This window comes from Symphalangus syndactylus, chromosome 22 (genome assembly GCF_028878055.3).
Source record: "Symphalangus syndactylus isolate Jambi chromosome 22, NHGRI_mSymSyn1-v2.1_pri, whole genome shotgun sequence".
Taxonomy (NCBI): Eukaryota; Metazoa; Chordata; class Mammalia; order Primates; family Hylobatidae; genus Symphalangus; species Symphalangus syndactylus.
In genome coordinates this window covers 49935668-49959229 of record NC_072444.2, presented here as the reverse complement: position 1 = coordinate 49959229, position 23562 = coordinate 49935668, and the positions used below count along the sequence as shown (strand labels likewise).

The following is a 23562-nucleotide window of genomic DNA, read 5'->3' as shown; positions in this document are numbered from 1 at the left end:
ATAGTTGTTAAAATGGCAGAAGGATGTGGTTAAGTGCTGGTCATCATAGGCATGACTGAAACTGGCATGATTTTCCAACAAGCCAGATGCCCACAGAACTGAAGCTTGAGAAACTTACGCTCCCACTGCGTGTTAACCAACGCCTCTTCCTGGCTGCTCCCTCATTCCTGTTTTCCTGCTTGTGGTTACAGTGAGATGCTAGGCCCCTCATTTGACCACCTGTTGCCTATTGACCAACTCCTCCTCCTTGCTCCTCCAGTTTTCCTTCCAGCTATATAAACCCTTCACTTTATTTTTTAAATTAATCTTTCTTGAGACAGGGTCTTGCTCTGTTGCCCAGGCTGGAGTGCAGTGATGTGGTCTCAGCTCACTGCAACCTCTGCTTCCCAGTTCAAGTGATTCTCCTGCCTCAGCCTCCCGAGTAGCTGGGATTACAGGCATGAGCCACCACGCCCAGCTAATATTTTGCATTTTTGGTAGAGACGGGGTTTCACCATGTTGGCCAGGCTGGTCTCAAATGCCTGACGTCAAGTGATCCTCCCACCTCGGCCTCCCAAAGTGCTGAGATTACAGAAAACCTTAACTTTATTGGAGGGGAGGGATGATTTGAGGCTTGTCTTCCGTCTCTCTGACTGCATCACCTGAATAAAGCCTTCTTCTCTGGCCATAGTCTCAGTGATTGGCTTTCTGTGTGGTAAGCTACAGGACCAAAATCAAAGCCCTGACATTCGGTAACATTACCAGCATGTCAAGTGGTTCATAGGCCTAAGTCGGCCACGTTACCTACCTGACCCATAATGTCAGCCATTGTCTCTCTCCAGGTACAGGGTGGTGGGAATCTTGGTTCACTGTTCAGGCTACGAATGAAACATACCTGGACTCTCCTGTATCTAAACTTAACTTCCGTTTAGAGCCCCTACTCCACTGTGGTCATTTCAGTTTATGCAGAATCTCCCAGCTTTTTCCTGGGAGCCCAAAGCTGCCACAGGCCCACTCCAGCCTTGGCAGGGACACCCTCACTCTGGCTGCTGAGGGTTTGCTAGCCTGGCCTCTATCCAGCCCCTTCAAATCCCTTCTCCAATGCCACCTTGTCACCAGGGACCGGGAAACCCCCTGGGCTTACCCAGGGCTCCCTTGCCCCTGTGACCTCCTGAGTGGCTACTTCTTTCCTCGGCCTTGCCACCTCCCTGGAGCTCTGCTCAGGACCGGGAGCCCTGGTAGTCTCTGGCTCTGATAGCCAAACATTTCCAATTCTCCCTCCAGGCTCAGAGCACCATGGCTGAACCCCCTAAGAGTTCACTGTGTCCTGTGACTTGCTCTGGCCAGTGAAAAGAAACAAGTGACAAGGGGCATCTCTTGGCAGAGGCTTTGGAAGCCAGAGTGTGATTTCTTTTGCCATGGTGATCAGTGTGAAGCTTTAGGTGGTGCCTGCTCTGTCAGCTGGGCTCCCAGAGTAAGCAGACAGGGTGAGGCCCTGCTGATTCACAATGGATGGGGAGTGACAGTGAGAAATTCACCTTACTTTGTTAAGCCGCCGCAAGGTGGGGTTGTTTGTTACTGCAGCCGAGCCTACCACCCTGACTGCTACAGAGACACGAGTTTCTTCTACTCTTGACCTTCCAGATCAACCTGAGGTCTAATATGCCCCATTGCTCAGCCAAGAAGGAGCAGAGTGGAAGACTGTCTTCTCGGGACACCTGCCCTCCCAACCAGCGGGAGTTTTCTTTGATGCCGACCTGCCTCTTGCCATCAGTTTTCCATTCCTAGCCTGTTGTCCATTCCCTCAAGCCTGGGCTTCCAACACTTGAAAGGCAATAAATGACTCCCCTTCTTCTACTGTCCTGCTGTCCTTCTCTGAGGCAACTCTTGAAGGCAGACTGCGGCAGGGGAGGAAGAGGAATGCCAGGGGTAGCATGGGATGGAGAATGGGGAGTGGCCAGCTGGATAATAGGCCCCCAAGGATGACCATGTCCTGGGGCCTAATCCCCAGGACTTATGAATGTTACCTTACATGTCAAAAGGGACTTTTCAGATGTGACTAAATTAAGGATTTTGGCCGGGCACGGAGGCTGACACCTGTAATCCCAGCACTTTGGGAGGCCAAGATAGGAGGATTACTTGAGGCTAGGGGTTTGAGACCAGCCTGGGCAACACGGTGAGACCTTGTCTCTGCCAAAAAAAAAAAAAAAAAAAAAATTCACTAGGCATGGTGCTATGCGCCTGTGGGCCCAGCTGCTGGGGAGGCTGAGGCAGGAGGATGGCTCAAGCCCAAGAGGTCGAGGCTGCAGTGAGCTGTGATGGCACCCCTGCACTCCAGCCTGGGCAACAGAGTGAGACCCTGTCTCAAAAAATGAAAGGAAGGAAGGGAAGGGAAGGGAAGGGAAGGGAAGGGAAGGGAGAAAGAAAAGAAGAAAGAAAAGAAAGAAAGAAAGAAAGAAAGAAAGAAAGAAAGAAAGAAAGAAAGAAAGAAAGAAAGAAAGAGAGAAAGAAAGGGAGAGAGAAAGAAAGAAAGAAAGAAGAAAGAAAGAAAGAAAGAAAGAAAGAAAGAAAGAAAGAAAGAAGAAAGAAAGAGAAAGAAAGAAGTATTTTTTTAATTAAGGAGTTTGATATGGGAGATTATTCTAAATTATCACGCATCAGTGCATCATGGGGTCCAACCACGGGGGAGGTAGCAGGCAGGGTTAGAGAAGATGTGACGACAGAGGCGGAGGTCACAGTGATGGGCTTTAAGGATGCACACAGAGACCACGGGAGAGGAATGCAGACCGCCGGTGGGATGTGGAGAAGGCCAGAGAATGGATTCTCTTGCGGAGCCTCCAGAGGGAACACAGCCCTGCAGACGCCTTGCACTCAGCCAAGTGAGATCCTTGTTGGCTTCTCACCTACAGAGCAGCAAGAGAATCCAGTTGTGCTGGTTAAGCTGCCAAGTTTGTGGTCATTTGTGACAGCAGCAATAGGAAACTGGCACTCTTAGTGACTAATTAAAGAGTTCTCCTGCCACATCTGCAGGCCACCAGGGTGTGGCCTAATGTGAATCTTTTGTCCCCTCCCGTTGCTGATGTCATACGGGCCTGGCTATGGGTCCCCCAGACTCTGCTCCTGCTATGCTCCCACCTCACTCTTCCCTGATTTCTCCTCCTGGCATTCCAGCCTCCTGGACCCCAGTATCTTCTTCAGACTGAAGATTTGACTTCTGCTTGGTCTCCTAGGGTGAGCCCTTGCCCCTGCATCTAACACACCAGCCACTTCAGAGAAGCCTCTGACACCCCTGCCTTAGGAGTCCTGCTCCCTCTTCAGGTGGCTCTGCCGGTCTCTGCTGCTTTCTCTCCAGGCCCTACCAGATCCAGCCTCGAGCATAGCTGGGAAGTCAGGGCGCCTGGCCTCACCTTTCTGGACACCCCTCAGAGTGCACTGTCCAGTATGCTAGCCACTACCCCATGGGAGTAGGATGAGACTAAGTAAATTTAAATTTAAATTAATGATAAGTAAACATTCAGTTACCCGGTCATACTAGCCGTATGTCAAATGATTAGCAGCCACCTGGGGCTAATGATGACTGTATTGGATGACACTGACGGGAACATTTCCATCATTGCAGAAAGTTCCATCAGACAGCTGTGCTCTAAGGCATTCTTCCATCCTTTTAATGCCCTTACAGCCCTGCCCAGCTTAGAGAAAGGAGCTCCTATGTGCAGTTCCACGTGGGTGTGAGGAGGCTGTAATCCTTGCATTCTCTCTCCCTGGAGCACGTCATGTATTTTATGCCTCCTCTCTGTCTAGGGAATGGCTATTTCTGGCCCATAACAAAGAAAGGGTCATCAGCAGGACACAGCCATGAGCCTCGGCGTTTATTCCTTCCTCTCTGGAGTGCCTTCCCCTACTACAGAGATTTGAAAGCTTGAACTACATTTCCCACAGTCCTTTGCAGTTAGGGTCCTGGTTACAAAATCAGTTCTGCAAGAGAAGCACTTACATGACGTTAGAAGACAGAAGGCAAACAGGAAAGACCAGTGTCCAGCCTCCTGCTCCAGTTGCAGCAGTGGCTGGATTCAGCATCCCCATGGCCAGCCATCAGCTTTCTGTGTCAAAAGGCAGCTGTCTCTATGACTGAGGATTTAGGCCCACGGCACTGGCAGCTCCCTAATCCCAGCTTCCCGATTCCCTGAGTCACAGCTATGACGGTGTGTTCCTCGAGTTAATTTCCTGTTCCTTGGTATTCCGGTAGTCATTCCTGGAGACTCAGACTGGAATTGAGCCATCAGCCTCTTCAGATGATTTTGTAAATCTTTAAGTGCCTGTATTAAATCCCTTCCTGCTTAAAGTACCTGGCATGGTTTCTGTTCCCTACACTCAACCTGGACTAGCAAGGAGTCAGTAACAGCTGCAGCAGGTAAATCCTAAATCAGAGCAACTGTCTGGGCATCTCTAAAATATAAATAGCCCCATGGTCTAAACGACTTGTCCTGGAAGTAGAAGTTTTCGACCTCAATCACCGCTGTTCTACAGAATTGGACCAAGTGACACCTGCCTTCATTTTATGCGATGGTCTTTATACACCAGCTGTTCAGAATTCTTGAACCCCACAATAAAGGGTTTAAGGAGCCTAGATAATTTCAAATGCCACAGCTGACTAAAACAATAGCTTTTTATTAAGGCTGGTTTTTAAAAAAAAAAAAATGAGTTACAAGGTGAAATGTTATGTCCAAAGTGTGACTGAATTGTCAAAGGTACACAAAATCAGCCATATAAAATTACAAAACACAAGCTGTTTTGTTGTGCAGAAGTGAAAAAAAGAATTTTTTTGCATCAAGCTAGGAAAATGACAAAAATAACAGCACTAAGAATGCCACAGCAATAAGACAGTGAGTATTATGGTCCCATGTGTCTCCTGCCACCTCCACTCAGCCACATCCTGCTGTCCTGTCCTCAAAGTCAAGTGCTCGGGTTAATACGCGCATAGCATTGCTTCTCTTCATTCACATGCACCTTACTCTCCACTCGTGATTCAATAATTCCAGCACAGCAAATTGTGGCTTCTTCCCAAGGAGTAGCAATTATTTGATATTATATCCCAAGAAGCTCATTTTTATCTCCTTGGCAATCTTCTCATAGCAAAGACTTGCCAAGAACAGAGCCTGTGCCCATCTGTCTCTCTCACTTGTTTACTAAATATTTATTGAGTACTGTTATGGGTTGAATGTTGTCCTTCCTTCAAAAAAGATACGTTGAAGTCCTAACCTAACAATACCTTAGAATGGGACCTTATTTGGAAATAGGGTCATTGCAGATATAATTAGTTAAGATGAGGCCATAATCTGAAGGTGGGCCCTTAATACAGTATGACTTGTGTCTTTATAAGAAGATCGCCACGCAAAGACAGGCACACAGGGAGAATCCCAGACAAATATGTAGGCAGAGATTGAGTGATGCCACTGCGAGCCAAAGAAGGCCAAAGATTTCTGGCCACACCAGAAGCTGGAAGAGGCAAGGAAGGATTCCCCCAAAGGTTTCAGAGGGAGTGGGGCCCTGCAGGCACCTTGATTTCAGACCTTTTTGCTTCCAGAGCTGTAATAGAGTATGTTTCTATTGTTTTAAGCCACCTAGTTGTTGGCACTTTCTTACAGCAGCCCTAGGAACTAACACAGGCACCGACTGCACCAAGCAGGATTCTTGAAGCTGAGGTTACAGTGGAGAAAGAAACAGGTATGTCTCTATCTGAAAAGTTCACAGCCTCCCCCAGCATACCCACCCCTCTCAGATGTCCTTCTCCCGTCGTCCTGCAGCCTCCTTTCTCAACCTCTGGAGAACGACTGGGCTGGCGTTATCAGTGCCTCTGGGTTATGAAACCAATGAACAAGCTAATCAATCGTGGCCAGCCAGCACTGTTGATTTGGGACCTTGGCTGCAGCGCCTGGCTCTTTAGCTAAGAGCATGATATTTTAGTTGTGCTTTGATTCTAACCAAGGCAGCTAATTTTATGTATGGGGAAACTGAGGCCTAGGGACCTGAAGAGATGCCCAAGATTGGGGTAGTTCATGCTAGAACCAGATCTAGTGCTTAAGCCCACAGATGCCCAGTCTCCCTGTCCTGCCCCCTCTGAGGCCCAGCTAGAGCCAGAAGCAAAACCTCCCTCTTCCCAGGAAGCACTGGCCCTGGGTCAGTGGCTCAGTCTCCAGGGGACCCCCTCTCAGAGCTGTGTCTCACCTGTGATAAGCCCCGCCTTGTTTCCATGTCCCCTGTCCTGTCCCCACTGGCCCGTGCAGCAGCCCCAAATGCACTGGTTTTCTCTGATCACTCACTCTGGGACCTCTGGGACTTCCATACGCTGAGCCAGGCCAGTCCCACCGGATGTGAGAGCTTGGGGGCTGGACTCGCAGGCCTGTGTCAGGCACAGCACACAGTTGCACACTTGGGTGACAAGTGCCTTTGTTTATGCCTCCTCTAACCTGGTATGAACACCTGCATACAATATGTCAGTGTTTCCTGGCCAGGATGAGGTCACAGGCCCTGTAAAAATCTCATGAAGTTATAAATCCTCCCTTATAAAACTTGCCATTCAGACTTACACAGAAAACTTTAAACAATTCTTCAGGGGGCTCATGGGCTACCAAAGCCCGTCTGTGTCCTGAGAGGCCCATAGACTCCAGATTAAAACTCCAGGCAAAAGGTACACAGGTTTGTGCGTATAGATGCAAGCAAAACCTGCCAACAGCTACATTAGTGTATAAATGGTGTGGCATGCATTTTATGTGATTTATTTTGTTTGAATACCTGATGTCAAATATATGTAAGTGATGTCAAATATATGTAAGGTGATGTAAGTTGAGTGGAGTAGAAGAACACAGACTTTGGAGTTCCACAGATCTCTGTTAAATTTCTACTTTGCTACTATCCTAGCTGCATGACTTTGGGTATGTGAATTTGCTTCTCTCAGCCTCAGTATCTTCATGTGTAAAATGTGGATATGCATGAAGCTATGAATCTAAAATATCTAGTAAAAGGGTAGCCGGCACTTTGAAATTTGAGTAAAAAATTATTATATAGCAATCCCTTTTCTCCCTCTTTATCATTTCCTGTCTGTCTATATATAATATACCATGTCTATCTTAAAAGATATTTATCCAAATGTTACCAGTGCAGGGGCTTGGATACATGATTTAACGTATTTTTTTATATTCAACAGATAACATTTATTCTTTTGGTATACAAAAGAAAACAATTTTTTAAAAAAATTAAATGCCTACTACAGTATTTTTTACAGAATAGTTGACCAATAAGTAACACTTACTGATACCTTTATGTATAACATAAAGTATGTTCCATATCACATATAATATAGCATTACAGAATCATGGTGTTCACCTGATATAATTTGGATGTTTGTCCCCTCCAGATTTCATGCTGAGATGTCATCCTCGGTGTTAGAGATGGAGCCTGGTGGGAGATGTTTTGGTCATGGGGGTGGATCTCTCAGGGCTTGGTGCTGTCCTTGAGATAGCAAGTGAGTTCTCAGGAAACCCTGTTGTTTAAAGTGTGTGGCACCTCCCCCACCCACTCTCTTGCCCCTGCTCTGGTCATGTGACCTGCCTGCTCCCACTTCACCTTCCTCCATGAGCAAAAGCTCCCTGAGGCCTCCCCAGAAGCCAAGCACATGCCGGCACCATACTTCCTGTACAGCCTGCAGAAGCATGAGCCAATTAGACCTCTTTTCTTTATAAATTACCCAGCCTCAGGTATTTCTTTATGGCAGTACAAGAACAGCCTAACATACCACCCACCCCTAAAGCATTTGTGGAGTACCTATGACATGCATGGGCCATGACATAGGTGACCTATGACACCCAGGGGCCAGGAGTTGCAGAGAGGAAGAGACTTGGCTTGTGCCCTCTGGAAGCTGATCCTGAATGGGGAGTGGAGGCATTGTACCATTTCAGCTAGTCAAAGTTTTGAGGGGAGTTTTCCAAGGAGGAGATGAAATGGTAGAGGAGCTCCCGTGGGGAGAAGGTGCCAAGTGGGCCTGGGTAACGGAGAGGGGCCAGGAGCAAGCGAAACCATCCAACTTGGAGACACAATGGATTGTGGGGAAGGGTGGCAGATGGCCATGAGTGTCAGGCCAATGCATTTAGACTTCATGTGGTGGAAGACAGGCGTCCCTGTGCTGCCTCTTGAGCAAGGAAGTAGCCTGATAAGAGTTTCAGTTTATGTTTTCAATTAGGACCAAGTAGCAGAAACTGGACTGCAGAGCCTCAACTAAATAGGGATTTTATTGTTTGTTTGTTTGTTTCACAGACCATGGAATCTGTGAAAGGAGGTAGAAAGTCCAGATCTGGCTGGGCACAGTGGCTCACGCCTGTAATGCCAGCACTTTGGGAGACTGAGGCTGGTGGATCACCTGAGGTCAGGAGTTCGAGACCAGTATGGCCAACATGGCAAAACCCTGTCTCTACTAAAAATACAAAAATTAGCTGGGTGTGGTGCATGCACTGTAGTCCCAGCTACTCGGGAGGCTGAGACAGGAGAATTGGTTGAACCCTGGAGGGAGAGGTTGCAGTGAGCCAAGATCGTGCCACTGTACTCTAGCCTGGGTGACAGAGCAAGACTTTGTCTCAAAAAAAAAAAGAAAAAAAAGAATGAATAAATATGCAAGACCCTCCAAAGGGAGGACTTTTTGTGGATTCCATGATGTTCACAGGGAGGGGTCTGTTTATGGTAAGTAACCCAGGCAAGAAATGCCTTTGGCCCTTCCACGTGCTCCAGATGTTGAGATGGAGCCCCATCCCACCCAGTCCTGGGTCGAGGAGTTAGGGGGTCTGCACACATCTGGAATTGGGAATGAGGTAGTGCTCTGCACCAGCTGCTGGCAAGGATGCCCACGGACTGGAGGAAGGAGGTCCAGGCATCTGGGTTTTCCATCAGAAAAGGCCAGGTTATGCTGCAATAACAAACAACCCCATTACGGCAGTGGCTTACAACATCAAGGGTTTGTTTCTTGTTGCATCTGCTCCTGAGTCACTTAGGAACCCAAGCTGATAAAGAAGCCACCGTCTCCAACATCACCACTCGTGGTGGCAGATGAAAAGAGAGACTGAGAGTGAGGGAGGGGTCTCCCATCAGCAAATAAGGGTTCCAGCCCAAAGCGACACACCTGACTCCCACAGACAGCTCAGCGGGCAAAATGGTTTGTATGGACCAACCCAACCACTAGCAGCTTCAGCAACACACAGTCGTTGTAAGCGAAGATCTGAAGCCAGGGTGCTTGAGGGACCTAGCTAGAGAAAACTGAGAGCTTCCAAAATTGTGTCTGTGAATATGAGCCTCCCACCTTCCGAAGCAGCAGGCAGTGTGCGCCCCACTCCTACCTGGCCGTGGCTTCCTGGGGCCTGGGGAGGGTTCCCTGGGGTCATCCCACAGCAGATCTCTCTCTCAGGCTGAGGAAGGGATGCTGAGACATGGATACGGGGGAAACTATTTTTCCTCTATGGGGCCCAGTGATTTCACTACAAGGGGTAGGTCTGAGACAACTGAAAATAGACATCCACCAGAACCAGACATCCATAGCAGCACTATTCATAATAGTCAAAAGGCGGAAATGATCCAAATGTCCACCAACAGACAAATGGAGAAGTAAAATGTGTTTTATCCATACAATATTCAGCCATAAAAAGGAGCCAGCATGTTACATGTGATGAACCTTGAAAACATGGTGCTGACTGAAGGAAGCCACTCACAAAAGGGTGCATGCCGTATACCCTGCTCACCTGAGTACCCATGCCAGGGGAAGCTAGAGAGACGGAAAGTAGGTTAGCGGTTGTTAGGGGCAGGGAGTTAGGGGGAGAAAGGTGCCATAGAGGCGATAGTTGAAGGGTATAGGGGTTCTTTTTGAAATGATGAAAACCTTCTCAAATTTGCTGTGGTGATAGTTGCATGTACTTGTGCATACACTAAAAACCATTGAGTTGTACATTTTAAAGGGATGAATTGCTTGGTGTGTGAATGCCCTTGCTACTGTCTGGCAGGGGAGCAGCTGCTCTGTCCTATAAGGTGGCGTAAGTAAGTAGAACAGGCCCAGACTCTTCCTAACAGCCCACGGGAGCCAGCGGGAGCCAGCAGGAGCCAGCAGGAGGCGAGTGGGGATGGAGAGAGGATGGCACAAAGGGAGGGCAAGGTCCTGCAGGGGCTGGGAACACTGAGGCAGCCGCAGACTCTACAAGGTCTCCAGGTCCAGGTGAGATACAGATGCAGCCAGATGCCTGACTGAGCCCTGCTCCTACCTCCCTCAACCGTGCTCCCATTGCCTGACAGCCATTCATTCATTCATTTGTTCATAAATTTGCTCATTCATTCAGTTACTTACTTAGCAAACATCCATTTGATATCTACTTTGTGCTTCCAAGATTTTCACTCACCATCCACGTGGCTGTCCTCTCATGATTCTGTACACTCATTTCTCAGCTATTTAATGAGCATCTACTATGCACCACACACTGCAATAGGTGCTGGGGTGCAGGTGGACAGCACAGATAAGAATCTCTGCCTGCTCAGCAATGGACACCTTAAAGGAAAAACGTTCAAGTATCTTACATTACAGTTATTATGTTTTTAAAATAGGGGAGCATCAAACAAGACATAAATTTTTTCTTACAGAACTGTATAGCCCAGATGAGTTTACAAATGTAATCAAGTGCAACCGTAAAATCAAGGAAAATGTTAGTGTTCTGTGCCTATGTTCTGTCTTGCAGAGCGTGGACACTCTGAAGTCAGTCCTTCCTCCACAGTTTCTGTCTGAAATCCTGCTCCATGGGGGGTGCTCAGGCTTTCACGTGGCACGTTCCTCTCCTTGCTGGACACACCAGCCAGGCTTTGTCATTTCATCCTATTTTTTTTGTCAGCTCATGACAGTAACAGTGGTGTCACTCAAAACCAACTTTGGCATTCACACCAGCACCCATCTGTGCACCAAAATCTCGAGGTGACACTTAGCTTTGAGGCCAGCCTCCCACATGATTCAGATCATGCTCCGTGAGTGACCTGAATCTGCCTGCTGACATCCTCAGGTAGAATGTGCCACCAGGGTCCCTTCTCCAGCCCCACCACACTCCGGTCCACTCCTTCCAGGCACCCCGGAACCCCATCCAACAGCACTGACCCACAGAATGTTCCAGGACCATGGAAGTGCTTTATGTCTGTGCTGTCTAATACAGGAGTTATTGAACACTAGAAATGTCATTAGTGGGCTGTGGAACTGAACTTTAAATTGCATTTAGTTGTAATTAGTTTAAGTGTAAATCATCACTTGTGGCTCATGGCTACCTTACTGGGCAGCACAGCTCTACAGGATCTAGGTCAGCCTTCTTAAAAAGATGGAAGAGGTTGGGCACCATGGCTCACACCTCTAATCCCAGCACTTTGGGAGGCTGAGACAGGTGGATCATGAGGTCAGGAGTTCGAGACCAGCCTGGCCAACATGATGAAACCTTGTCTCTACTAAAAATACAAAAATGAGCTGGGCGTGGTGGTGGGTGCCTGTAATCCCAGTTACTTGGGAGGCTGAGGCAGAGAATTGCTTGAACCCGGGAGGCGGAGGTTGCAGTGAACCGAGATTGTGCCACTGCACTCCAGCCTGATGACAGAGTGAGACTCCATCTCAAAAAAAAAAAAAAAAAAAGAGTCTCTTCAGCAAAATGAGTTCTTAATCATTTATACCGTTTTGTTTTGTTTTGTTTGAAGCCACAATTTATTCAGCACCCACCCTGTGCCAATCACTGTACAGGGTGCTGGGACCTGGGGATGACTAAGAGGATTTCTGCCCAAGTTCCTGGTTGGTATACTTACAGGGACTGACTCTCCCGGCCAAGGAGGGGCGGGGAGAAGGAGGCCTGGAGCCGAGCCATGACTCTGAGTGGGTGCTTGGGTGGATGCAGGGAGAAGGCGTCCGCTCAGGTCCAGAAGCACGCACATGTGAAACCACAGGGTGGGCTCGAGCACGAAGGAGAGTGGAGGAGCCCGGTGTGCCTGAGGCCAGGGAAGGTCTGGCAGCAGGAGGAGGGTGGCAGGAGGCAGCCCCTGGAGGTCCCAAAAGCCTGATTCTGTTTGGCTCCTGAGGAGCTTGGGCACTGTCCTATGGGTGGCATGGAGTCCCGGAGTGTATGTGGAGGGCAAATGGGCAAGGTAGGAGGTTGTGGGTACCAGGCTGAGCACAGGAGAGAGGCCCGGGCTGGGACCAATCTGGGTGCCAACAGCAGGCATGGCAGAGCGGAGGGCAATCGATGCAACAGGAGCTCCTGACAGATAACTGCCTCACAGATGCGCCTCCCTGCAGCAGAGGAAAGGAGAGACAGAACCTCAGTGGTGTCAGAGGAGGACACGCAAGGTTGGAATGAGACTCCCCCGTGGGCGTGGAACTCTTGGGCCCCGACACCCCTATGGGCAGCCTTTGCTTTTTAGGCAGGGGCCTTGGGAGAAGGCACAGACCGAGCTTCGGGGATGGGCTCAGGCCCAGAAGAAACAGATGCCCACCTTCCCAGGCCTGTTTTTCCTTCTGGTGCCACCATAAATTGCCTGGAGCAGCCCCCGCCCTCCCCCGGCTCCTGTTTTGCAGTCGGGGCGTATCAGTCATGATAAGACATTACTTAAAGCAGTGGTGACAGGGCCTAATCAGTCTTGTGAAATATAGACTTCTCCCCACACTGCGGGCAGGGCCAACATTAATACATATTTATGCAAAGCAAGAGCTGTAGCTGTCGGGGGCTAATCTTTACAAGTATGATAAATGATGTTTATTTTCAGTGAAGGAACGAAACACCCCAGCCGACAGTAATTGTAATAAAAAGGGCAGATCAACTTCTATAAAGTGATTGAATTACCCAACGATTGCATTAATGTCCACACTCCGGTGTGTCACCAGCTTCCTCGAAGTTCCGAGGACAACGTGCAGGACAATTTCCCCTTCAAGTCACCACCTGCCCTTCACCCGGGCTCCTGGGGCAGAGGTGGCTGCAGCTGGGAGTGATGCTGTTGGCGGCCTCCAGACCGGACTGTTTTCATCTTGTGTGGAAGGAACCTAGGCTGGGCGGCTGGAAGTGGCCGGGCAGTAGGTGGGAGGGTAAGGGGGCGGCAGAGGGGGACCCTGCCTCACCAGCCTTTTGGAGCAGAAAATACACTCTTATGTCTCATTCTCCCCTTAATACTGAAGGCTAGCAGCTATTATTATTTTGTTTTTGCAGGTCAGGAAGTGGAGGCTCAGAAAGGTTAAGTGGCTTGGCCAAGGTCACACAGCTAGTGTGTGTCCAAATTGAGATTCACTCCCGGAAGCATTTAATAGGGTGCTATGGAAGTGCCTGAGGGGACCCCTGGCTCCCAGCTCTTTCTCTGATGGTGACCAGGTGCCTGCCCAGCCCTGACGGTGGCCTAGAGGACCTGAGTACCAGGTGCCTTGCTGTGGAGGCCTGCAGAGGTCTGGGTACCAGGAGGCCCGGACCAGAGACTCTGGGCATCCCCTTCTAATACCGCAGGCCAGCACAGTGTGCTGGGGGAAGTGCCTGGCCTTGGCAGGCTGATGGGCCTGGGTCTGAGTCTGTCTCTTGAGCCATTGGTCTCCTTATCTGTAAACTCAGGGTCAGAGAAGCAACCATCTCAGAGGTGATGGCTGATCAGTGAGGGTTGCGGGTGGGGGGTCTATGCGGGTCTCAGCTGGGTCCTCCCCAGGCTCAGACAGTTCTGGGAGGTGCAGTGGCCTTGTGGAGGTGGGGGGTGCCAGTGGGTGTGAGCTAAGGGGATGACACTGGGAACTATAATATGATCCCCACAGAAACCAGAGGGATCTTCTTAGAAGGTAAATGGGCTCTTGTTGCTCACTCGCCTAAAGCCAAAAGCCTTCCAGTGTCTCCTATTGTGTTCAGGATAAAATCCCAGCTTCTTAACCACACAAGTTTGTCCCAGCATGCGTGCAACTTTGTTGAAGCTATGAAAATGGCAAATAATAGCTTCTATTTGTAGAGCCTCATTCTGGGTACTCCTCACTGCCGCCCTTTCCAGATGGGGGAACTGATACTTGGAGAGATACAGACTTGCCCAGGGACAGACAGCTAATTAGTGACAGAGCCAGGCTTCAAGTGCAGAGCAGGGCTCTAAAGCTGTTGGTCCCTCTGCCCCCTGACGCCTTGCCCTGGATCCCCTGCTGGCTAATTTGGCTTTGTGAGGGAAAGAATGTCCACTCTGAACTAACGAGTGGTCTGACCCAGGGGAACATTTTCAAAATGATTCGTTTTTACTACATTTAAGTTTAATCACAACACATCCAAAATGTTTCTGAGCAGAGAGCCCTGCGAGGTACTGTGTTGGATGTGAATCTGCAGGTCCGGATGTTCTGTCATGAGCTGCACTGGTGGGTGAGCTCTGCAGGTGTCCCAGGTGTGTGGATGGAGGTGGTGGGGTGGGCAGTGCATGCTAGGGGAGAGAAAGGGCCCTCCTGGCGCTTCAGTTCTGGTATCGTAGGGTGGTGGTTCCCAAGCTTGAGTGTTCATCAGAATCACCCAGAGGACTAGTAAAAACACAGATTCATGTGGTCTATAAAACCCATAGACTATTATTCAGCCACACAAACTACTCCAGTGCTGATGCGGCTCCAACATGAGTGAACCCCAAAAACATGATGCTAAGAGAAAGAAGCCAGGCACAAAAGGCCACACAGTGCATGATTCCATCTACAGGAAATATCCAGAATAGGCAAATCCATACAGACAGCAAGCAGATTGCTGATTGAGGGGGGCTAGGGGTAGGGACCTGGGGAAGCCCCACTTAATAGGGATGGGTTTTCTTTTGGGGTGAGAATACTGTTTGGGTGCTAGAAAGCTGGTGGTTGTACAACATTGTGAGTTCATTAAATGTCACCGAATTGAACAATTTAAAATTGTTAATTTTATGTTATGTGAATTTCACCTCAATTTTTTTTTTTTTTTTGAGATGCAGTTTCGCTCTTGTTGCCCAGGCTGGAGTGCAATGATGCAATCTCGGTTCACTGCAACCTCCGCCTCCTGGGTTCAAGCGATTCTCCAGCCTCAGCCTCCCAAGCAGCTGGGATTACAGACATGTGCCACCACGCCCGGCTAATTTTGCATTTTTAGTAGAGACGGGGTTTCTCCATGTTGGTCAGGCTGGTCTCCAGCTTCTGACTGCAGGTGATCCTGAGGCCCACCTCAGCCTCTCAAAGTGCTGGGATTACAGGTGTGAGCCACCGCACCCGGCCAACTCACCTCAATTTTTTAAAAAGCAGAACAAACCAAAATAACGAGAAAGTCCCACAGCTTGTTGGGCTCACCCCGAGCCTTGGATTCGGAATTCAAGTTTTAACCAGTTCCCAGGTGCTGCTGCTGCTGGAGCCGGGAACACACTTCAGGAACTCCCTAGGAGGTAACCAGAACTCCCGGGAGGCCCCGCCGGGATCAAGCCCAGGCTGGAGCCATCTGCCAGCGGGAGGCTGCAGGAGGGCTCTGGGACAGCACATTCGTGGGGAGGGGCTCAGCCGCAGCCTCACATTCATACTTTTTGGCTATGTTTATTCCCCTTTCAAGTTCTCATTCCACGTTTCTGTTCATAGTTTGTTACTTATTTTGAATATCCTTCATATTTTGGCTTAAAAAGGGCCATCTCTTATGGAAGTGTTTTTTAAACAGGGTTGCTTGCTTTCAGAGCTGGTTTAAGATGTGCTCCTCTCTCTCCCCTCTTTCTGGAGGTCAGAGGGAGGTGGGGACGGGGCTCACGGAGAGGTGGAGAGCAGGCGGGGAGTATGTGGTGCCCCTGGAGCCCAGCCCCCAGCACCCTCTCTCCATGAACCCCTTCTTCCTTCTTCCCAACTCCCAGCCTCAGCTCAAGATGCTGAACAGCCCCACAGACCCCTGCCCCGGCTTTCCCATCCATCCCTTATGGAAGTCAGCACGTCAGGGAACATCCCTGATGCCACCTTTTCTGGAATCTCCCTGGTCAACCCATCCCCCAGTGAGGCAACGCCACTGCCACCCTGGCCTCTCCCCAGGGTCAGGTAAAGAGCGCTCACTCATCCTCCACATCCGCTCTTGGCCCTCCCATGGCTCTCTGCCCTACAGCCAGGAGATTCAATCATGCTTCCCATGCACCCACAACAAGGACCAGCAGTCACTTGTCACCCACGGGCCCTGGTGCTATGACCCCTGCAACCCCTCTGGTTCCTGTCTCTCCATGCTGCCCATCCCACCGGCTTCTCCATTTTACGCGTCTCTAGCTGGCCCCAGGGGCTTTGCCCAGGTGGTTCTCTCATCCCAGAACCTCACTCCCTACTCCCACTGCTGCCCCTTCCCTGCCCACTTGGATAACCCGAGTGTCCTTCAGCTCTTACATCCAAAGTCACTTTGTCAGAGATGGCCTTCCCTGACCCCAGACAAGGCCAGGCCCCTGCCGAGCTTTCCCTTCGCTCCGGCACTTTCCTCCATGGCACTTGTCCTGGTTTCTAACGATACTTTGCTTTGTGTGCTTGTTTAAGGCCTGGTTCTCCCTCCACCCTGCAAGGCTCACAAAGGCCCAGCCAGGGTGCACTTTGCTCACAGTTGCACCAGCCCCTAGCCTGCTGCCTGGCCTGGGCAAATGCTCAGAGAATGCCTGCTGAGCCGATGAATGAACTTCTTCCTGTTCCCTAGGAGGGCAGGTGCTTTGCCGCAGGATAATAGTGAGTGTTTAAAATGTTTTTAGTTCCAAAGTTCTTGCTATGTGTGTGTGCACATGTGTGTGTACATGTGTGTATGCACGTGTGTGTGCACGTGTGTGTACATGTGCGTATGCACGTGTGTGTGCATGCATGTGCTTCTACTGACCCTGGGATGGAGATGACACAGCCAGGACAAACAGCCCTGGCATTGCCCCTCACCACATGATCCCGCTGGGGAGGGGTGGTGAGAGTTCGGGTCGTTCTGGAATCCCAAGGGGGAAGGCACTCTATTCACCCAGGGCTAGCCTGGCCCCTTGTACCCTGCCAGACTTTTGAAAGCGCCCTCTTCTCCAAGTTTCTGGCTGCTTGCACGAAACAGAGCACCCTCTCTGGACTCTTCCCCACTTCCCTCCCTGTGGGGAGGAAAGGGAAGATTCAAACCCTTCCCCACTTCGATTGGGACATCCCAAGTGAAGAAGGAGCCCTGACCCCTATCCCACCACCTGCTGTCACTCAAAGACTGTGCAGATGGAGAAATGCTACAGAAAGCCTGGCTGATGTACCCCCAGCCACACGGCTGCCCCGGCCTGCAGGGCTGGAAGATCATCAGCCTGAAACTGCAGCAGTCACCCTTGGGCTGTGGCCATCGTCATGAGAGTATTAAGACTTTGGCTGTGTCTGTTGTGGGTAAAGCCAAGTGTGACTAATGTCTTCAGAGGGAGAGCATGAATGACTACCCTCCACCTTGCTAATTCTAGGAGCTCAGCTTAGATCCTGGGAACCTTTATCCAAAGGGAGAAAAGAAGAAGATGTTAAAATTCTGTTTATTTCTGAAATTCCTTCTTGGGCATCTTATAGCTCTCGTCACTCATTCAACAGACTCGTAATGAGGCCCACTCACTGCCTGGCACTGAGCTCAGCCCTGGGAGGCAGAAATGAGTGAGCCTGCACCTCTGAGACACACAAGTGAACCGCAGCGAGAGCGCCATAGGAGCAGCTGCAAGGCAGGCTGTGGGAGCCCAGGGGAGGTGCCTACCAGGCCGCCCAGGGCTGCCAGGATACGCGTCCAGAGGAGGGTGCCCAGAGCCGAGTATGGGAATACTGAGAGGGCTGGGCCACATGAACGGGTGGGTGGGAAGGAAGGACATCCCTGGGGTAAGGAGAGCATGGACCCAAAGGCACAGATGGGGTTCCTTCATGCTTTTGGGAGTAGAGATGGAAGTGGTTTTGGTTTCTGACTATACAACCTCTAAGCCGCCTCTCCCAAAGTCCTTGAACTCCCAGGAAGCACCAGCAGATGTTCGTTATCAGGTGGGGAGCAGGAGGACTGGAGTCGCTTGCCAGGGCAGCATGCTCGGAATAAATGCCTGGGCAGCGCTGCAGAGCTTAGCACCTGGTCTGGAGCCAGTTTTGATGGGGCTGGAGTGATCCCGGGCAGCGGAAAGGAGCCTAATCGTTGTTCTTAATTATTATGATGACTTTTTATTAGGAATCCCGGCTGCCCAGACCATAAGGACATGTGCCCCCCACCTCCGTTGGAGCATAATTAGGGGGAATATTTGGGGAGACTAATGAGGTTGGCTTAGGTAAGGAATGGAAATAAACAGGAGAGGGCTGCTTGGCGCAGGGGGCTTTAGGGCCAAGCTTGTATTTGAGGCAGCATATTGTTGCTAGCTGAGGTTCTTGTTAATGTGCCCAGCCGCTCTGGGCTTTGGGGGCTGAGACACTACAATTTGTTATGAGTATGAAGGCCATGATGTGGGGACACTGGTAATTTCCACCCTGATAATGAGGAAGGCGGCCATGCCACTCCTGGGGTCAGTTCCCACCAGCTGTGCAGGATGATTGTGGCTGAGCCCCAGACCTTGATTCATACAGGACATCACCCTGCCCACTCTAGCCATCCAGAGAAAAGAAATTATTTTTCTATATGAAGACTAGAGCAGCTATAGAACAAGACCCCTATCTTAACTGGAAAATCCAGCCCTACCACCTCCTACAGGAAGCCTTCCCTGATAATATGCACATTAACATCCATTCTCCCTGTTCTATCTGTGTGACTGTTAGCACTATTGCTCTTGGCATATGCTAGTATCCTTTACATGGCACATGCCATCCCTCTGGTTAGATGTGAGGACCCAGAGAGCAAGGACTGTGTCCTGGTCACCTTGACACTCCCAGTGCCCAGGACAGCCTGACATGCCAGATTCTCAGATGTTTGTTCAGTTCAGTTCAGTTGACTTGAGCCTGGGTCCACTCACATACAGCTGATCAAGACCAGTTGTCCACAGGTGGGTCACAGAGGCTAGGGAGCAGCAAAAAAGAGACTGAGGGTCAGGCAGGCTTTCAGAGTGAGCACACGAGGCAATGGCCCAGGGACAGGTCCAGCGGTGGCAGAGTCGGCCTCACCAGAGGTTGGCTCATGTACTTCTTCAATGTGGCTGCAAGAGTTCTGTGACTTATCCCCAAGTCAATAGGACAAGGTCCCCAAAGGACACCAGAAGAAAGCTGAGGAGCCTCAGGGTCTGCTGCAAGTCTGTGTGCCACCAGCAGCCAAGGGGCGCTTCTCAAACCTGCTCTCCTGGTCTGGGTGGCAGTGGGGTTGCGGGGGAGAGACGGGGTTAGAGGTGGGATGGTGCGAGGTGTGCCCAGCAGCCAGGTGGGTGGGAAGCCATATTAGGGACGTTGGCTGAAGACAGGGGCGAGGGTTCTGTGGAGAGAGGATGCTGGATTTGGGGCCAGACACCTTGACCACACCAGAAACACTCTCTCAGCTTCTGAGTCCTCGTCCATCGCGTGGGAGGATGGCTTCTCCTTTCCCACTGCACAGGCCTGGCTCCCGCAGATGTCCCCTGCTGCGGAACTGCTTTTGAAGTCCAGAGGAAGGAATGATGACCTGTAACTGGGGAAGTACTGAGGACCCAGCAGAAAGGGCAATCCATGAGGCTTCAAGGAGGAGGTGGCTCCGAGGCTGGCTGGAAGGAGAAGTAGGTTTTGGCAAATGAAGCCAGCAGGACAGTCAGACAGGTAGACGGAACTTGGTGGCAAGAGTACGGTGGTATGGAATGGGTAACACATTGACAGCCTGTCCGTGAGCCTGGCCTGTCCCTTCTGTCTCCTCTGTGGGGCCGAGCAGGGCATCCTGCTGTGGGCTGGATGCTTCTGGGGGTGCCCAGTTCCCCCAAGCCGTGCTCCCCCCTGTGACATCTACTGCAAGAGGCTCTCCCACCCTCCAGCTTTAGTGGGACTCAGACAATGGGACCACAGGCAGGTGAGGGAGAAGGAGGCCAGGGCACTTATTCCCTGACTCTGACCATTTGGGGCTGCTTTGGGGTTCACTGTGTCCCTCAGCCAGATGACTCTTTTCAAAGCAACTCTCTCCTTCTGGGATCCTTGCCCCTTTAGGCAGAGGGGTGGTAGCAGCAAAGCTAGTCATGGAGCACTGCACCATCCCTCGCATCACCCCACGCCTGCAAGTACCTGTAGTTGGTCCAATCCTTAAACCTGCTCGAGTATCCCAATGTGAGAGTGCCAATACATCCCATGTGGCTGAACAGTAGGGGAATGGGATAGGGAAGAGAAAGAAGTGTAGGCCTGTGGGTTATAACTGGATATGAGATGGCCAACTTTGATCAGTTACAGGGTGCCTGATACCTTTGCTGAAGAGGACTTGGAAGCCACATCCTGGATTAGCAGGGGGAGTGTGCTGCCATTGATTAGTAATGTCTGCCCTGGAAGCGAGGGCTGGGAGTAGTAAGCCCCAGGCATTCCACTCTCCCAGGACTGATCACGGAGGCCTTCGGGCTGCAGGAAAGGGAACTTGGATCTGACCCTATAAGCACTGATAGAAGGAAAATATCATCAAAGTCATTCTGAACAGAGAAGTTCAATCCCAGTACTTTTTCTTTCCTGGTGTGGCTTTGTGGGTGGTAGATGGAGAGGAGACGAGGAGACCAGCAAGGGGCCCACTGGAATGAACAAAAGGAAGGTCAGAGATGGGGAAACACAGGCGATGAAGAGGCTGGTGAGAGGGATTGTGAGGTCAGATTCTTAGGACTAAATGTCTTGTTGGCTAGCAGGAGCAAATCTTATAATCAAGACACTGGAAGGATGTGGATGACATTACGAGCAGGAGACCCTGAAGGAGAAAGGTGGAGAGGAGGTGGGGCAGAGGGGTCTATGAGGGGTAAGATGTTCTGTGTCTTCAGAAGAAACCTGGGGCTCTAACGCACTTTGAAGAATGAGGCCTGGCCAGGGCTGGTGGGGGGTGCACAGCACAGCCCTTGGTGCCCCTCCACTGGGCAGTAATGGGGATGGCTCTAATTGGGAGCATGGTAGCAGCACCGTCTGGCCTCCAGGAGCGAGTGATGGTGGGGAGAAGCAGCTGAGCAGTGGGGCAAGGAGTGTGTACATGCCACGTGGGGCTCTGGAGTCTCTCTGCCCCTGGGTCCAGTGCGGAAGCCACACTGGGAACCTGGCCCTCCGGCAAAACCTCTCTGTCCTGGTCCCCCTAAGCCTGGCTTCACCAGAGCTAGTCTTTCTGACTAGTTTTGCTTTAGTTTCCCTTTTCTCTTCTAATTTTAGAATTCACATCTGCACATTGTAGAAAATTAGAAAAATATAGTTCATTATTAAGAAGAAAAGAAAAATTACCATCATGCCACCTACAGACCTGCAGAGAGAATTGCTAGTAAGGGTTGGTGCAATCCCTCCAGGCTGTTTTTTTTTGTTTTTTCGTTTTTGTTTTTAGCACTTTTAATGCGGAGACCTCTCGGGCCACCAGCTTGGGCCTGTAGAAAGCAGCACGTCACTCTGGCCTGGAATCCATTGAGTGTGGATTCTGAGCTTCCCCCCAACCCCTGGATGGTCCCTGGTTCTGAATCCCACACAGTGCCAAGGTGTGTTGGATGGGGAGGGATGTCAAGGGGTCCTGGGTCATCTGTCACTTGTGTTTGTCCATATAGGTGACTTCAGGAGGAACCGCGGCTCTGCAGTGGTGTGTGTCTCTCTCAGGCATGGGGGTCTCAGGAGAATTTGGAAACTGGCACCTGCGGAGCAGCCCCCAGAGGCCCACTGACTCCCTCTTCCCCAAGGCCAGCCCAGGCACAGAGAAACTCCTGAAAGTTTGGGGGAGCCCTCCCCAGCACCTGCTTCTCCTGACATTCTACCTCTCCCTGCCACACTTGTCCTTCCCTAATGGACTTGGAACACCACAAAATCCAGAGCCTGGGTCATTTGTAACCAGAAGCCAGCGCCGCCTACCCCAAGGGCAAAGAGGGCTAAGGCGAGGAACCCTCCCAAGGTGAAGGAAATTTTGTCAAAGAAGAAGAAAAAGGACAAAAAACCAACATCACCAAGAAGGCCCGGGGCAGTGGTATCCTGACAAACACAGACACACGTGCAGACTTCTCTCACCAAATCGAGATTACAAAGCACAGCTTCAGCTGCTTCTTAGCTTTTCACTCTGTGTTATGCCAGGAGTGTTTTCTCACGTCATTTGAAAATGGGATTTCTGAGGGTAGCTCCCAAGGGTAACTTAGTAAATGAACTGAAGCCAGGGGATGAAGTGGGTTAGAGACCAGTCGTGGATGGGCACAGAGACTGGCATCTGTAACCTGTCTCTTTCATTTCTACCCCTTCCTCAGCCCATCCCTAGCCTTCCCTCACTCAAGAGGCTACCGTGGCTCCCCATTTTTATCACATCAAGTCTAAACTCCAGCTTTCAAACCATGCATAGCCTGGCAGGCTCTTCTCCTCTCTGTCAGTGAATGCCCCCTGACCCTTGCCACGGTACCCATTCCTCTCTTCTGTCTCTTGAGGTGCCCCCACCCCACATAGCACTCAATCCTGTGTCCTTGCCCTGCTGAGCAATTCCCTCCCTCCCTCCTCCTCGCCCCAGTCCCACTCATCCCTGTCATCCATCCCCTACTCCTTGCAAGTGGTCTCTGTAGTCCTCTCTAGGGCCCTCTCTCATCTCCCTCTCTGTGGTGGGTCCTGGCACCTCCGTGGCAGGCGGGACTTGTTGCCACCCCAGGGGGAATACTGGGCTCCTCAGTGGGCAGGGCTTGAGGCTTCATCCCTCCTCTTCTGGAGCCCGCTGCCTGGTGCAGCAGGGCTGGGTGGGCTGGGCCAGTGAACCTGCACTCCTCAGGAGGAAGGGCTTTGCACACCACCGGCCTCCAGGTGCCCGGCTCTGGTTGGGACTGTTTTGCTGTTCAGTGCCAGCCAGCAGCCAGGCCCAGGCACAACCTGCCCCAGGGTTCTGGGTTGGCAGAATGCAAAGCACAGACTCAACCTCTAACTTCTCTCCTGAAAGGAGAATCTGCCAAATCCCCAGGAGTTCAGAGGACAGGCCAAGGAGAGCAGAGGAATTCTACAGACCCAGGTGGACCCTGGCTCCACCCTTCTGCCAAGCTGTGCCATCCTAGGCGGCTCCCTTAACACCTCTAATCCACAGGAGCTTCTCTCGGGGTGTGTAAAGCATTAGTGGACAGGAGGGAGGTACTCGATGAATGGTGACAGCCAAAACCCTGATAACAATGGGCGATGTCATTTAACATTCACCGTCATCTCACTATTATTCCCCCATTTTGCAGATGAGGAAACTGAGCTTCCAACTTGTTCCTGCAGGTCCTGCAGAGTTCAGTGATGAAGTTCAAGCTTCATTCAGTCATTGCGCCTCCAGGGCCAAGGTCATTTGCAAAACTCCTTCGTATGACCATACTGTCAGCTGCAAACACAGTCCCATGCCTTGGTGGAGGGGGTGGGGTACGCCCATCCCACGCTGGGAATCAGGAACCCACCCTCAGCTGCCCCTGTCCTTGTGCCCTGTCTGTGGTTCCATGGTGGTGGATAACTATGTTTTAGTTAGCATGGATCCTGCACCT

At 50.8% G+C, this 23562-nt stretch overlaps 1 long non-coding RNA gene across 1 annotated transcript; it reads left to right on the top strand.

Moving 5' to 3' along the window:
* Positions 1-3078: 3078 nt before the first annotated feature.
* On the top strand, positions 3079-21849 carry LOC134735563 (uncharacterized). The gene is made up of 3 exons (XR_010118762.1): positions 3079-3210; positions 5625-5703; positions 21640-21849. It is a non-coding gene; the product is annotated as an uncharacterized lncRNA (long non-coding RNA).
* The last annotated feature ends 1713 nt before the right edge of the window (positions 21850-23562 follow it).